At 39.2% G+C, this 16359-nt stretch overlaps 1 non-coding gene across 1 annotated transcript; it reads left to right on the top strand.

Moving 5' to 3' along the window:
• Window positions 1-4878: 4878 nt before the first annotated feature.
• Window positions 4879-7560, top strand: LOC106570078 (uncharacterized). The gene is made up of 4 exons (XR_014378889.1): window positions 4879-5412; window positions 5542-5584; window positions 5717-5758; window positions 6212-7560. It is a non-coding gene; the product is annotated as an uncharacterized LOC106570078 (transcript).
• Window positions 7561-16359: the final 8799 nt, after the last annotated feature.

The following is a 16359-nucleotide window of genomic DNA, read 5'->3' as shown; positions in this document are numbered from 1 at the left end:
TATTCCCTTTTTGTTTACAACGCTCTACTACACAAGCTTCCTATTTACCTATCTTCATTGTTGAAGTATAAAAATAGAGTTGGTTAACTCTTGAGGATCCTCAGGTCCCCACTGAATTAGGTAAATCCGTATTTAGTTTTAATGTGCCTCACTGCTGGAACAATTTGCAGGACTCATTACAATTAGATGTTCTGGTGCCACTCGGGCAGTTAACCTGTTTAGGATAGGGGGCAGTATTTTCACGGCCGGATAAAAAACGTACCCGATTTAATCTGGTTATTACTCCTGCCCAGAAACTAGAATATGCATATAATTATTTTATTTGGATAGAAAACACCCTAAAGTTTCTAAAACTGTTTGAATGGTGTCTGTAAGTATAACAGAACTCATATGGCAGGCCAAAACCTGAGAAGATTCCATACAGGAAGTGCCCTGTCTGACCATTTCTTGTCCTTCTATAGCCTCTTTATCGAAAATAGAGGATCTCTGCTGTAACGTGACATTTTCTAAGGCTCCCATAGGCTCTCAGAAGGCGCCAGAATGGGGAATGATGACTCTGCAGTCCCTGGCTGAAAAACAGTAGGGGTTTTGGAAAGTGGTCGATCTGAGAACAATGACACGGGTGCACGCGTGCATGTGAAGACTCCATTTTCTATTTTCAGTGTTTGAACGAAAACAAGGTCTCCCGGTCGGAATATTATCGCTATTTTATGAGAAAAATCGCATAAAAATTGATTTTAAACAGCGTTTGACATGCTTCGAAGTACGGTAATGGAATATTTGGAAATTTTTTGTCACGATACGCGCCGGCGCGTCACCCTTCGGATAGTGTCTTGAACGCAAGAACAAAACGCAGCTATTTGGATATAACTATGGATTATTTGGAACCAAAACAACATTGGGTGTTGAAGTAGAAGTCCTGGGAGTGCATTCTGACGAAGAACAGCAAAGGTAATCCAATTTTTCTTATAGTAAATCTGAGTTTGGTGAGTGCCAAACTTGGTGGGTGTCAAAATAGCTAGCCATGATGGCCGGGCTATCTACTCAGAATATTGCAAAATGTGCTTTCACCGAAAAACTATTTTAAAATCGGACACCGCGATTGCATAAAGGAGTTCTGTATCTATAATTCTTAAAATAATTGTTTTGTTTTTTGTGAACGTTTATCGTGAGTAATTTAGTAAATTCACCGGAAGTTTTCAGTGGGTATGCTAGTTCTGAACGTCACATGCTAATGTAAAAAGCTGGTTTTTGATATAAATATGAACTTGATTGAACAAAACATGCATGTATTGTATAACATAATGTCCTAGGAGTGTCATCTGATGAAGATCATCAAAGGTTAGTGCTGCATTTAGCTGTGGTTTTGGTTTTTGTGACATTATATGCTAGCTTGAAAAATGGGTGTATGATTATTTCTGGCTGGGTACTCTCCTAACATAATCTAATGTTTTGCTTTCGTTGTAAAGCCTTTTTAAAATCGGACAATGTGGTTAGATAAAGGAGAGTCTTGTCTTTAAAATTGTGTAAAATAGTCATATGTTTGAAAAATTGAAGTTTGGGGATTTTTGAGGTGTTTGTAATTCGCGCCACGCCCTATCATTGGATATTGGAGCAGGTGTTCTGCTAGCGGAACATCTAGATGTAAGAGGTTTTAAGGGTGTTAATTGAGGACCTAGTAGCTGTGGACTGTAAATGTTTTTCATAAATGTTGTTGTTTTGTTTTACATTGTATTGTTGTGATCAGGGCACCCTTTGGAATAAGACCATGCTCTCAATGTTGTTGTCCCCTGATTAAATAAAGAATAATAAAAAACACCAACAATTAAGACCCTGCCCGGCCGCGGAGGTTCAGAGGAATAGGAGGACGTCAAAGAGCGGTGAATGTAGTGGAGGTGAAACAATAGCGTGTTGGCTAGAGTACATCAGTGATATCAACTTCCCTGAGATCTTAAGCCAACTGTCGTTCGCGGCATTGAGTTGCAGTGTTATTGCAGAAAGTTGTTAGTCTAGCTTTCTCTATAAGACTAATAGTCACAAGGTGCTGCTGACATTCTTAACTGTGCATATATCAAACCATTATGTCAGCAATGACTGATGAGAATTAAGAGATGATGTTGTCTGTAGCGACCTAGTGTGCTGTACACCAGAGGGGAACACCCTTTTCCATGCTGGAGTAGAGACACAGGCAGACATACCTGCCCACCAGCGTGTCTTCACCCACGCAACCCTGTTATAACCACACTGGGCTATTTTTAACAACAAGGCTCTTCATTTGCCTTCCGTGTTAATTATTTAACACTGGGAAAGGTATAATGGTCAGATGTCAGCCAACTGTCACTTCCTTTGGACAACTGTGGCTAAGTTAATTAAACAGTATTTTTCCATCACACTACGATCATTAATAACAATCACCTCTGACGTTGTCCACTTCAACTGGTCCTTAGGGTGTAGTTAAGATTCACGTTTGGAACGGCAAGTGCTGTTTGTATTTCCATTGTACAAGTGATGTCATTAGTTCAAATTCCCTTTTGACATACAGAGTTATTATTAAAGTGAAATATACAGATAGATACATGTATTTACTGTATGTTTTTCTTTGCTACTATGACCCAGATAAAGATATATGATCTGATACCCAGCCAGCTGGCCCAGGCAAAACTCAATATGCAACCGATTTAGCAAAACTCTAGTCTAGAATATAACTGGCTTACAGAAAAAGATGTACAAAATTAAACATGTTTTTAGATAACTTTAGATAACACATAAAAAATGCAACCCATTTTAGTTTGACAATCCTGTGACAAGGATATGGATTTCATAGCATAGGGGTCCAAAATGGGTCACCTTTGTCTATAAATGGTTTTTCATACAGGTCTAAAAATCACATTCACATGAACCATTTCTCTACACATTAAATGTTTTTAAAATGAACAGGGGTTGTGTGGGAATGTGGCTCAGTGGTAGCTAGCACTGTAGTCCAATAAGCACACATTGTTATTCTCCTTAAAGTCTAAATGATCCTTTTTTGCATACAGAATGGAATGACCCTGGCCAGCAGCATCCCACCCTGCATCCCACTGCTGGCTTGCTTCTGAAGCTAAGCAGGGTTGGTCCTGGTCAGTCACTGGATGGGAGACTAGATGCTGCTGGAAGTGGTGTTGGAGGGCCAGAAGGAGGCAACCTTTTCTCTAGTCTAAAAATAATATCCCAAAGCCCCAGGTCAGTGATTGGGATATTGCCCTGTGTATGGTGCTGTCTTTTGGATGGGATGTTAAATGGGTGTCCTGACTCTCTGTGGTTACTAAAGATCCCATGTCACTTATTGTAAGAGTAGGGGTGTTAACCCTGGTGTCCTGGCTAAATTCCTGATCTGGCTTTCATGCTATTGCATCATCCCCAGCTTACAATTGGCTCTTTCCTCTCCTCTCACCTGTAACTATTCCCCAGGTTGTTGCTGTAAATGAGAATGTGTTCTCAGTCAACTTACCAGGTTAAATAAAAGACCCTACAGCAAACTAAACAGCAAGGAACCTACTAAAAAGAACAACATTTGAATCACACTGATACAAAAGCTGGAAAACATAAGTGACATAAAATGTTAATACTAAATCAAATAGCATAAACCAGGATGACACCTTTGGCTATTGCGTCACCCATTCCCTAACGTAGGAGTTAAACAAATTCCCAAACCGGTACTAGGTAGCTGTTTAAACAGATATCTTTCTCCCACACAACCTCCTTATAACCACAAACAGAAGATATTCATTGACACAACATGCAGGCTACATTCACACCCACATAAAACCTCCATGTAAACACTTTCTCTTGCCATGGGTACTGTGATCAGTAGGTGGAGGAAATCAGTTATTTGCTTGTGTCTCAGGAGCTGTCATCGAACAAAACATGAAATATATTGAGTTGCCATGTGTGTATATTTCCCTTACGAAACAGCCCAACGATTTACTTCTGTTTTCTATACCCAATTACCTTAGTAGACCACTAACCTTTTTGCTCCTAGTATTCAACGACACTGATCAGAAATATTGATAAAATGTTGCACAGTGCAATAACATACAATTAGGTTAAACCCAGTAGCTCTTTTGCCATGGTCAAATAAAATCCCAGTTGGTTTTGGGTACTGTAAAAACCTGACAAAAAACGGATTGCAACTTGCAAAACATGCGCGAAGAAAATGACAGACTTCCAATTTTGTTCGACATTTGAAGCTGCACAAAGAATGGTAAATCGTGGCTAATACAGCCGAGAGCTATATAATTTATATATTTGCTAGTGTAGCATGTAGGCTAACGTAACGTTAAATCAATGAGCCTCCACACAGTCAGTCAGTGCGGGAACGTGAACATTGCACCCAAGATTGAGCTACAAAATTGGAAGCCGGTCATTTTCTTCGCGCATGTTTTGCAAGTTGCAATCCGTTTTTTTGTTTATAAAGCGTAGTCTTTATATCCGAAAATAATCATTTGGGGTATCATCTTTCCAAGGGCTCCATCTGAATTCACCCTATTTTTTAATAACATCATTTTTAATATCTGGGCTTGGGGAGGGTATCAAGTCAGTTCGAGTCAAAAGGCTCAAGTCCAAGTTAAGTCGCGAGTTATTGATGTTAAAGTTGAGTTGCAAGTCATCATATTTGTGACTGAGTTCACACCTCTGTGTATATGCGACTTGCATCCTTGGCACAAAGTTATATTACATTCTACTCAATCCATAGGCTTCATTAATGTCATTCAGACTGTTTTGAAGTTGATACAACTGGCTATGATAGCTGAGGTTCATAGCTAGGTTCTGAACTAATATGTATATCAAACGTTTAGGGTCCTACACAGATCGGCTACATAGCTAGCTACGCATCCATAGGCATACAGGTATTTTTATCAGGAAACTCTCTATTAATAGAAGATAAAAGAGCGTCATTCATCTTTTGTCTACATTGAACTGCCTTCATTTGCGCATGATAAAATACTACCTTCACACCCACAGCTCTGTCGATTAATTTGAGAGTGGTCATTTATACCAGCATGAGGGATAGTCTGTTAATGCAAGACTGGGATTTTCCCGGGGCACATGTGCAGGGAAAGGCACTGAGAGCCGAGTCGCGTAGGCGGTAGCAGAACTATAAATTCGGATGTATTTCATTAAGAAGATAAAACGTTACTTTAGACTTCGTAGTGGTGGTTTGATATGGATAAGTGCGCAAGGAACAGCGAGATTCCTCACGATACCGTGATTTCAATGGCGCAGCAAGAGTCTGTTGTTCTTTTGGTCAAACACTGTCAAGAAATGAAGCGACAGGAGAGTCGCTTGCGTCTTGTCACGTTATTCTTGGTTCTGGGTTGTGCAGCTGTATTTGTCTTTACCCAGCGTGTGAATAGAGACTGTAATGAGAAGGTAAGCAATGCGACATCCATATGTTTTTAACGGGGCAGACAGATGCCGGAGAGCTTTAGCATTAGATTTTAATGGAACTTTAACTTTCATTACTGTGGGTGACCATTAATAATTAACTTGTGTTTGTAGCATTCACTCAAACCTGCAGAATACTCACGACAGCAAGCTATAGGTATGTAACTATTTCGTATGATATGTCTTCCATAGTACATTCCTTTGATTTCATGATTTAAGCCTCGAGAGGCGCGTCTATCAGCAGCGTAAAGCAAGCATGCGCTGATCGTTTTTTTCTTTTTCCTACCAGATCGGCAAGGACAGAACCTGAAGCCAAGCGCTCACCTGACAAGTATGTCTTAGTAAAGCCTGTTTTTATATATATATATATATATATATATATATATATATATATATATATATATATATATATATATATATATATATATATATATATATATGCCTGCGTGTGAATGGACCGGATGTGTAGGTTTGCAACTTTGTAAAAAGAAATGTTATATTGTTATACAATTGTATTATCTCATGTAGCCTAGATGTGCCTTTATGATTCTCTTTAAGGAACCACATGCTTTTTGGATATCACTGAGAAATCCCAAGTGTATGGGTATGGTGTTATTCACATGCCTAATCAAACTTCCTGCTTAGTTTGCAAATAGGCTATATTGTGCACATTGAGCTGTGGTAATATTGTGCAAGGGCAGCTGTCAGGAATGTTGGCTTTTTGTGTGTTGAATATCAAGTGGATATATTTCCTCTGATCCTCTCCATCTTCTCCTACCTCCAGCATCATCAAGGTGCAACTCAGTGCCTGAAGATTACATCCAATGGGAACACAAGGCCATTGGCTTGGTGCACATGCAAAATTTCACCTATGATGAGAAAAAGCATGCTCTGGTTGTCCCTCAGGGAGGCCGATACTTTGTCTACGTAGGGGTCAACTTTCGAATGCCGGATAAAGACAAGGTATCTGGCGAGATCCATTTTCTTAGCCTGAAAGTCCTGAAATTCTCCAATAGCTACCAAGATAATTGTCTTATCATGGAAGTCAAGGATAGCATACCAGACAATAGGAGAGGAGCGAGGACTGTGTACACGGGACAGGTGGTTGCTCTGGAGGAAGGGGACCTCCTGAGGGTGTCCATTAATGAAGACAATTATGAACTGATTGACTGTTCAACAGAGACTACCATGTATATTGGTGCTTTTCTCCTCTAGACAAGGAGTACGTGTCTATTCCAAAAATATGCAGTCTGTGTGGATTTATATTATTTATTTCCATGCTTACTTTTAGTAGGACCAGTGCATGTTTCAAGGCACATTTTAAAATCCTTGTGGATACAATACTCCTGTAACATGCAGGTATTAGTTAAGGCTTTCCTTCTGACAAAGCTGACCTTATTTCAGGGTGGCAGGTAGCCTAGTGGTTAGACCATTGGACCAGTAACTGAAAGGTTGCTAGATCAAATCCCAAAGCTGTCAAGGTAAAAATCTGTTGTTCTGCTCCTGAACAAGGCAGTTAACCCACTGTTCGTAGGCTGTCATTGTAAGTAAGAATTTGTTCTTAGCTGACTTGCCTAGTTAAATAAAGGTACAATATGAATGTATTCATACATTAATTTCATAGTATGTACTGTTTGCTACACATTCCTTTCTTGATCAAAATGAATTCAATTGTTGTTCAATAATTGTTGTTAAATGAAATAACTTATTATGATTTTATAGAGTGGGGTCAATTCCTAACTCAAACATTTGCCTAATTCTTTAACGCATGAGTTTTGTGCAAGAGTCAAGGTAGGATTTGACTGTCACGTCCTGACCATTGAGTGCTCTTATTTTCTATGGTAGAGTAGGTCAGGTCATGACTGGGGGGGTTTTATCTACTTACATTTTTCTATGTTGGGTTCTAGTTTCTTTTTTCTATGTTGGTTTTTTTGTATAATGCCCAATTAGAAGCAGCTGGTCATCGTTGTCTCTAATTGGGGATCATATTTAAGTACTTGTTTTCCCCACCTGTGTTGGTGGGAGATTATTTTGAGTTAGTGCATGGTGCACCGCTTTTGTTGTGGTTTGTTTGTAATTTATTGTTTGTTTGGATAAGTTTCACAATATAATAAAGATGTGGAATGATACGCACACTGTGCTTTGGTCTCCTTCCTACGACGTACGTGACATTGACCCTTGGGCTACAGCCGCTACAGGCATATGTTGTTTTTATTTTTGTGTCCCTCAAAAACTCAAGTAAATAATTTTCAGACGAGTTGCATACACTTCTCTGTTGTCCATCACCTGTCAATGGATTACTCCCATACAAACCCATTGGCTCAATAAGCAATTTTCTAACACAAAATCTCTGTGTGGCCGTAGCCCTAGGGAAAGGTATTACACTCCATTTACTGTATGTTATTCTGTCTGGAAGCACCACTTCATAGGTTTTATGTTATTCTGTCTGGATGCACCATTTGGTAGATTTTATGTTAAAACTGCTCCTCAAAGGGATAGTTCACCCAAATTACAAAATTGCACATTCGTTTCCTTCCCCTGTAGGCAATCTTACCTTGTCCATAGACTGCTTACATGGTAAGGACACCAATATGTCATTTTGTAATTTAGGTGAACTATCCTTTTAAATATGTTACCAAGTAACATATACTTTATATTGGCCTTTCTGTGAATAAAGTATTTAATTTCTGTAAAAAACAGATTTCTACTTTGGGATTCTTCCTTGAATGAAAGAGAAACCTGAGGTAAAGCAGTGAAAGTTGGATAGATGACAATTGAACTATCCCTGTGCGTGGGTTCCTAAGTGTGAATCCTGGCCTAAAAAGGTTGTGTCATTATCCCTGGAAGTTTTCTATTTCTTTGTCAGTGGATGTGGTCACAGTGTGTGTAATGGAAAGATGTTTCTACACTGCAGTTAAATGGATTACTCTTTCCCCTCTGATCTTAAACATAATGAATCACTCCACATGGTTTACCTAACTACTGAGGGGTATATTACAAAGCATGATCAACAAGTTAGCCAGCTAACTTTGATAAGCAACCAGAAATAACTATAGATTTTCTGGTTCATTAAAACAGCTAGACTTCGGTATGTGTTCTTGCTTGTTGAAACAATTAGACTATGCCCATTTCAAGCTTATCTTTAAAGTTATATCAGAATATTTAGGCAAGTTAGCTGGCAAACTCCTTTATCCTGCTTTGTAGTATACCCCTCTGGTCTCCCCTTGATGATAAGCTCTAAAATGGGAAATCTGCTATTGCTTCATCCATTTTTGGACTTTTAAATTAGTGATATATACCCATTGAGTCTTGTAGAATATAACGGTTGAGTGTTCGAATCTCATCACGGACAACCTTGTCATTTTAGCTAATTAGCAACTACTTACTACTTTTTAGTTACTTTGCAACTACTTAACATGTTAGCTAAACCTTTCCCCAACTCTAACCTTAACCTATCTCCTAAGCCTAACCTTAACCTAGCTAACGTTAGCCACAACAAATTGGAATTCGTAACATATCAAACGCTTTGTAAATTCGGAACATAATGTATGAAATGTAATTCGGAACATATCATATGAAATGGATGATGGACATCCACAAATGAATGCATACCTTACCAAACGTAACATATTCTAATTGGAGTGTCCCGGATTTATGTTTACTATGTTATGTCTACCCCTGAGTCCAGGTTGTGGTGGTAGGTTTTTACAGTACCCAAAACCAACTGGGATTTTATTTGACCATGGCAAAAGAGCTACTGGGTTTAACCTAATTGTATGTTATTGCACTGTGCAACATTTTATCAATATTTCTGATCAGTGGCGTTGAATACTAGGAGCAAAAAGGTTAGTGGTCTACTAAGGTAATTGGGTATAGAAAACAGAAGTAAATCGTTGGGCTGTTTCGTAAGGGAAATGTACACACATGGCAACTCAATATATTTCATGTTTTGTTCGATGACAGCTCCTGAGACACAAGCAAATAACTGATTTCCTCCACCTACTGATCACAGTACCCATGGCAAGAGAAAGTGTTTACATGGAGGTTTTATGTGGGTGTGAATGTAGCCTGCATGTTGTGTCAATGAATATCTTCTGTTTGTGGTTATAAGGAGAGTGTGTGGTTGTGTGGGAGAAAGATATCTGTTTAAACAGCTACCTAGTACCGGTTTGGGAATTTGTTTAACTCCTACGTTAGGGAATGGGTGACGCAATAGCCAAAGGTGTCATCCTGGTTTATGCTATTTGATTTAGTATTAACATTTTATGTCACTTATGTTTTCCAGCTTTTGTATCGGTGTGATTCAAATGTTGTTCTTTTTAGTAGGTTCCTTGCTGTTTAGTTTGCTGTAGGGTCTTTTATTTAACCTGGTAAGTTGACTGAGAACACATTCTCATTTACAGCAACAACCTGGGGAATAGTTACAGGTGAGAGGAGAGGAAAGAGCCAATTGTAAGCTGGGGATGATGCAGTAGCATGAAAGCCAGATCAGGAATTTAGCCAGGACACCAGGGTTAACACCCCTACTCTTACAATAAGTGACATGGGATCTTTAGTAACCACAGAGAGTCAGGACACCCATTTAACATCCCATCCAAAAGACAGCACCATACACAGGGCAATATCCCAATCACTGACCTGGGGCTTTGGGATATTATTTTTAGACTAGAGAAAAGGTTGCCTCCTTCTGGCCCTCCAACACCACTTCCAGCAGCATCTAGTCTCCCATCCAGTGACTGACCAGGACCAACCCTGCTTAGCTTCAGAAGCAAGCCAGCAGTGGGATGCAGGGTGGGATGCTGCTGGCCAGGGTCATTGCATTCTGTATGCAAAAAAGGATAATTTAGACTTTAAGGAGAATAACAATGTGTGCTTATTGGACTATAGTGCTAGCTACCACTGAGCCACATTCCCACACAACCCCTTTTCATTTTAAAAACATTTCATGTGTAGAGAAATGGTTCATGTGAATGTGATTTTTAGACCTGTATGAAAAACCATTTATAGACAAAGGTGACCCATTTTGGACCCCTATGCTATGAAATCCATATCCTTGTCACAGGATTGTCAAACTAAAATGGGTTTCATTTTTTATGTGTTATCTAAAGTTATCTAAAAACATGTTTAATTTTGTACATCTATTTCTGTAAGCCAGTTATATTCTAGACTAGAGTTTTGCTAAATCGGTTGCATATTGAGTTTTGCCTGGGCCAGCTGGCTGGGTATCAGATCATATATCTTTATCTGGATCATAGTAGCAAAGAAAAACATACAGTAAATATATGTATCTATCTGTATATTTCACTTTAATAATAACTCTGTATGTCAAAAGGGAATTTGAACTAATGACATCACTTGTACAATGGAAATACAAACAGCACTTGCCGTTCCAAACGTGAATCTTAACTACACCCTAAGGACCAGTTGAAGTGGACAACGTCAGAGGTGATTGTTATTAATGATCGTAGTGTGATGGAAAAATACTGTTTAATTAACTTAGCCACAGTTGTCCAAAGGAAGTGACAGTTGGCTGACATCTGACCATCATACCTTTCCCAGTGTTAAATAATTAACGCGGAAGGCAAATGAAGAGCCTTGTTGTTAAAAATAGCCCAGTGTGGTTATAACAGGGTTGCGTGGGTGAAGACACGCTGGTGGGCAGGTATGTCTGCCTGTGTCTCTACTCCAGCATGGAAAAGGGTGTTCCCCTCTGGTGTACAGCACACTAGGTCGCTACAGACAACATCATCTCTTAATTCTCATCAGTCATTGCTGACATAATGGTTTGATATATGCACAGTTAAGAATGTCAGCAGCACCTTGTGACTATTAGTCTTATAGAGAAAGCTAGACTAACAACTTTCTGCAATAACACTGCAACTCAATGCCGCGAACGACAGTTGGCTTAAGATCTCAGGGAAGTTGATATCACTGATGTACTCTAGCCAACACGCTATTGTTTCACCTCCACTACATTCACCGCTCTTTGACGTCCTCCTATTCCTCTGAACCTCCGCGGCCGGGCAGGGTCTTAATTGTTGGTGTTTTTTATTATTCTTTATTTATTCAGGGGACAACAACATTGAGAGCATGGTCTTATTCCAAAGGGTGCCCTGATCACAACAATACAATGTAAAACAAAACAACAACATTTATGAAAAACATTTACAGTCCACAGCTACTAGGTCCTCAATTAACACCCTTAAAACCTCTTACATCTAGATGTTCCGCTAGCAGAACACCTGCTCCAATATCCAATGATAGGGCGTGGCGCGAATTACAAACACCTCAAAAATCCCCAAACTTCAATTTTTCAAACATATGACTATTTTACACCATTTTAAAGACAAGACTCTCCTTTATCTAACCACATTGTCCGATTTCAAAAAGGCTTTACAACGAAAGCAAAACATTAGATTATGTTAGGAGAGTACCCAGCCAGAAATAATCATACACCCATTTTTCAAGCTAGCATATAATGTCACAAAAACCAAAACCACAGCTAAATGCAGCACTAACCTTTGATGATCTTCATCAGATGACACTCCTAGGACATTATGTTATACAATACATGCATGTTTTGTTCAATCAAGTTCATATTTATATCAAAAACCAGCTTTTTACATTAGCATGTGACGTTCAGAACTAGCATACCCACTGAAAACTTCCGGTGAATTTACTAAATTACTCACGATAAACGTTCACAAAAAACAAAACAATTATTTTAAGAATTATAGATACAGAACTCCTTTATGCAATCGCGGTGTCCGATTTTAAAATAGTTTTTCGGTGAAAGCACATTTTGCAATATTCTGAGTAGATAGCCCGGCCATCATGGCTAGCTATTTTGACACCCACCAAGTTTGGCACTCACCAAACTCAGATTTACTATAAGAAAAATTGGATTACCTTTGCTGTTCTTCGTCAGAATGCACTCCCAGGACTTCTACTTCAACACCCAATGTTGTTTTGGTTCCAAATAATCCATAGTTATATCCAAATAGCTGCGTTTTGTTCTTGCGTTCAAGACACTATCCGAAGGGTGACGCGCCGGCGCGTATCGTGACAAAAAATTTCCAAATATTCCATTACCGTACTTCGAAGCATGTCAAACGCTGTTTAAAATCAATTTTTATGCGATTTTTCTCATAAAATAGCGATAATATTCCGACCGGGAGACCTTGTTTTCGTTCAAACACTGAAAATAGAAAATGGAGTCTTCACATGCACGCGTGCACCCGTGTCATTGTTCTCAGATCGACCACTTTCCAAAACCCCTACTGTTTTTCGGCCAGGGACTGCAGAGTCATCATTCCCCATTCTGGCGCCTTCTGGGAGCCTATGGGAGCCTTAGAAAATGTCACGTTACAGCAGAGATCCTCTATTTTCGATAAAGAGGCTATAGAAGGACAAGAAATGGTCAGACAGGGCACTTCCTGTATGGAATCTTCTCAGGTTTTGGCCTGCCATATGAGTTCTGTTATACTTACAGACACCATTCAAACAGTTTTAGAAACTTTAGGGTGTTTTCTATCCAAATAAAATAATTATATGCATATTCTAGTTTCTGGGCAGGAGTAATAACCAGATTAAATCGGGTACGTTTTTTATCCGGCCGTGAAAATACTGCCCCCTATCCTAAACAGGTTAACTGCCCGAGTGGCACCAGAACATCTAATTGTAATGAGTCCTGCAAATTGTTCCAGCAGTGAGGCACATTAAAACTAAATACGGATTTACCTAATTCAGTGGGGACCTGAGGATCCTCAAGAGTTAACCAACTCTATTTTTATACTTCAACAATGAAGATAGGTAAATAGGAAGCTTGTGTAGTAGAGCGTTGTAAACAAAAAGGAAATAGTGACGTGATCTACGGGACTTTAATGAGGATTAACCAACCTTTTGATACAGGATGCAGTGACGAGTATTAAAACTGTCACCTGTGATAAAGCGAAGGGCGCTATGGTAGACGGCATCCAAAGGTTTAAGAGTAGTGGCCGCTGCATTCTGGTAAATTGTGTCACCATAGTCAAGAACTGGCAGGAAAGTTGACTGTACAATCTGCTTCCTGCTGTTCAGGGAGAGGCAAGACCTATTTCTAAAAAAGCCCACTTTAAATCATATCTTTTTAAGTAGCTCATCAGTATGTTTAAAAAAAAGTTAAATCCTTGTCAATCCAAAAGCCCAGATATTTATAGACTGGAACCCAATTGATTGGAGAACCATTCAATTAATAAATAGGTAGTCCATCAACAATTTTGCCAGAATTTGAGAACATATATTTAGTCTTGCCCACTGTCGTAATGTTGGTATCATTAATGTGACGACTGCTGTTTATCAAATAATGAACCATGTTTATAATTAAGTGATTCAATTAATCAGGTAATAATTAACTCAGTAACCTGGGGCACCATGGGTAAAGTTTGTTTTAATCTTTTGTCACCGGGTGTAAGTCTTTGATTGTCCACACGATGTCAGTGTCCTGTCTCTTCGTGGTCTGTTTCCTCGCCCTTGTTCTGTAAGAGGGGTCTTCTGAGGACGGCTAATCAGCCATGTAAATGGTTCCAGCGTGGGAATGAAAGCAGTGTAGACACAAGATTCCTTGGAGAGAATAACCGGGTGGTCCTGCTTGAATTCATCTTCTTAGATACAGATACATCTACTCAACCTTCTTAGATACAGATACATCTACTCAACCGTAGCATTGATTGTTAAGAGGTTCCTTTGTCTTCTTCAACCTCGTGTTGCGTTTTGGGGTTGCTACTAATCGTAGACCTTGCCTGCAGCGCGTGGTCATCTAGTCTGAATTGTAAATTCTTAACTCACAAGTTTTATACCTTCGGGTCAGAAAGGGCCTTTTCTTTCTTCATGGCAAGTTCTCTGGGGTGTATCTAGTTACGAGGCAAGGTATCACAATGTACTTTGATCTCAATAGACAACAAAATTTCACAGTTCACTTTTACAAAAACATTCTCTTTGATCTGGACATTTTCCACACAATGCACAGTATGCAAACGTCAAGTAAATATTATGAAAACTCTTGAAGTTACAATGTTTACGTTATAACATTGTCATTTAACTTTTAATAACATAACAAACATGACAAAAATGTTCATATTACATCTATCGTTATTACCACCATTTTGGCTAATGAAATATATTGTCCCAAAGTCCATTTAATGCATGTTACTGTTCTGAGGTAGATTCTCCATAGGCTCAAACAAACATTCCAATCCTCCACACTGAGAGGACAAAGGATTCGTCTGCTGCCTTAAGATTTACAATGGGTGTGACCCCCCCCCCCCCCCTACAGTTTACAACTGCACATGGGGACAAAGAGTTGTGTGGTCAGTAGTTCTGTGGTTGTGGTCTAGTTGTGTTATGGTTAGTAGCTGTGGTCAGTAGTTGTGTGCCATGGTCAGAAGTTGTGTGGTTGTGGTCAGAAGTTGTGTGGTTTTGGTCAGTGGTTGTGTGGTTTTTGTCTGTAGTTGTGTGGTTGTGGTCAGTAGTCAACAGTGAAGAGGCGATGCCGGGATGCTGGCCTTCTAGGCAGAGTTCCTCTGTTCAGTGTCTGTGTACTTTTGCCCATCTTAATATTTTATTTTTATTGGCCAGGATCGCGGAGTCGCCTCTTCACGGTTGACGTTGAGACTGGTGTTTTGTGGGTACTGTTTAATGAAGCTGCCAGTTGAGGAATTGTGAGGCGTCCATTTCTCAAACTAGACACTCTAATGTACTTGTCCTCTTGCTCAGTTGTGCACCGGGGCCTCCCACTCCTTTTTCTATTCTGGTTAAAGCCAGATTGCGCTGTTCTGTGAAGGGAGTAGTACACAGCGTTGTACAAGATCTTCAGTTTCTTGGAAATTTCTCGCATGGAATAGCCTTCATTTCTCAGAACAAGAATAGACTGATGAGTTTCAGAAGAAAGTTCTTTGTTTCTGGCCATTTTGAACCTGTAATCGAACCCACAAATGCTGATGCTCCAGATACTCAACTAGTCTAAAGAAGGCCAGTTTTATTGCTTCTTCAATCAGAACAACAGTTTTTAGCTGTGCTAACATAATTGCAAAAGGGTTTTTTAATGATCAATTAGCCTTTTAAATTGATAAACTTGGATTAGCTAACACAACATGCCATTGGAACACAGGAGTGATGGTTGCTGATAATGGGCCTCCGTACGCATATGTAGATATTCCATTAAACAGCTAGAATAGTCATTTACAACATTAACAAGAAATTTGTGGAGTGGTTGAAAAACGAGTTTTAATGACTCCAACCTAAGTGTATGTAACCTTCCAACTTCAACTGTACATTGGCACATGGTTAACAGTGCATCTGTATCGTTCAGTGCACTCAGACTGTTGTTACATTGGCGTCGGTTCAGCTAAACCCTAGGGTATGGCAAAGTGGAGTGTGTAGAAATATTGCCACTAGTTGTAGCTCACTGTTGAAGCTCACTGTAAACAAACACAATGCCAAGAGTGCAAAGCTTTCATCAAGGCAAAGGGTGGCTACTTTGAAGAATCTCAAATATAAAATATATTTTGATTTATGTAACTTTTTTTAGTTACTACATGATTCCATATGTGTTATTTCATAGTTTTGATCTATTCACTATTATTCTACAATGTAGAAAATAGTACAAATAAAGAAAAACCCTGGAATGAGTAGGTGTGTCAAAACTTTTAACTGGTACTGTATACCCAATTGATTCTTGAAGAATATCACTTATCGATGCCTCATGAGCCTACCCCATCAGAATCTAAAATATAAGCTTGTTTTACTGTTTTGTAAACAAACACTATAGCCTCAAATCCTAGTTAAAACTATAAATGTTATATCATTGATGGTCTGTCCTTGTATCCATAGCTCTGTCCATGAGTTTGGGAGTGGTTACATTTCTCCAGCCCCATCCCTCAGCTGTTTACCAAA

Source organism: Salmo salar, chromosome 01 (assembly GCF_965601325.2).
Source record: "Salmo salar chromosome 01, fSalSal1, whole genome shotgun sequence".
Taxonomy (NCBI): Eukaryota; Metazoa; Chordata; class Actinopteri; order Salmoniformes; family Salmonidae; genus Salmo; species Salmo salar.
The sequence above is the reverse complement of the archived record's forward strand: the minus strand, read 5'-3'. Positions and strand labels throughout refer to the sequence as shown.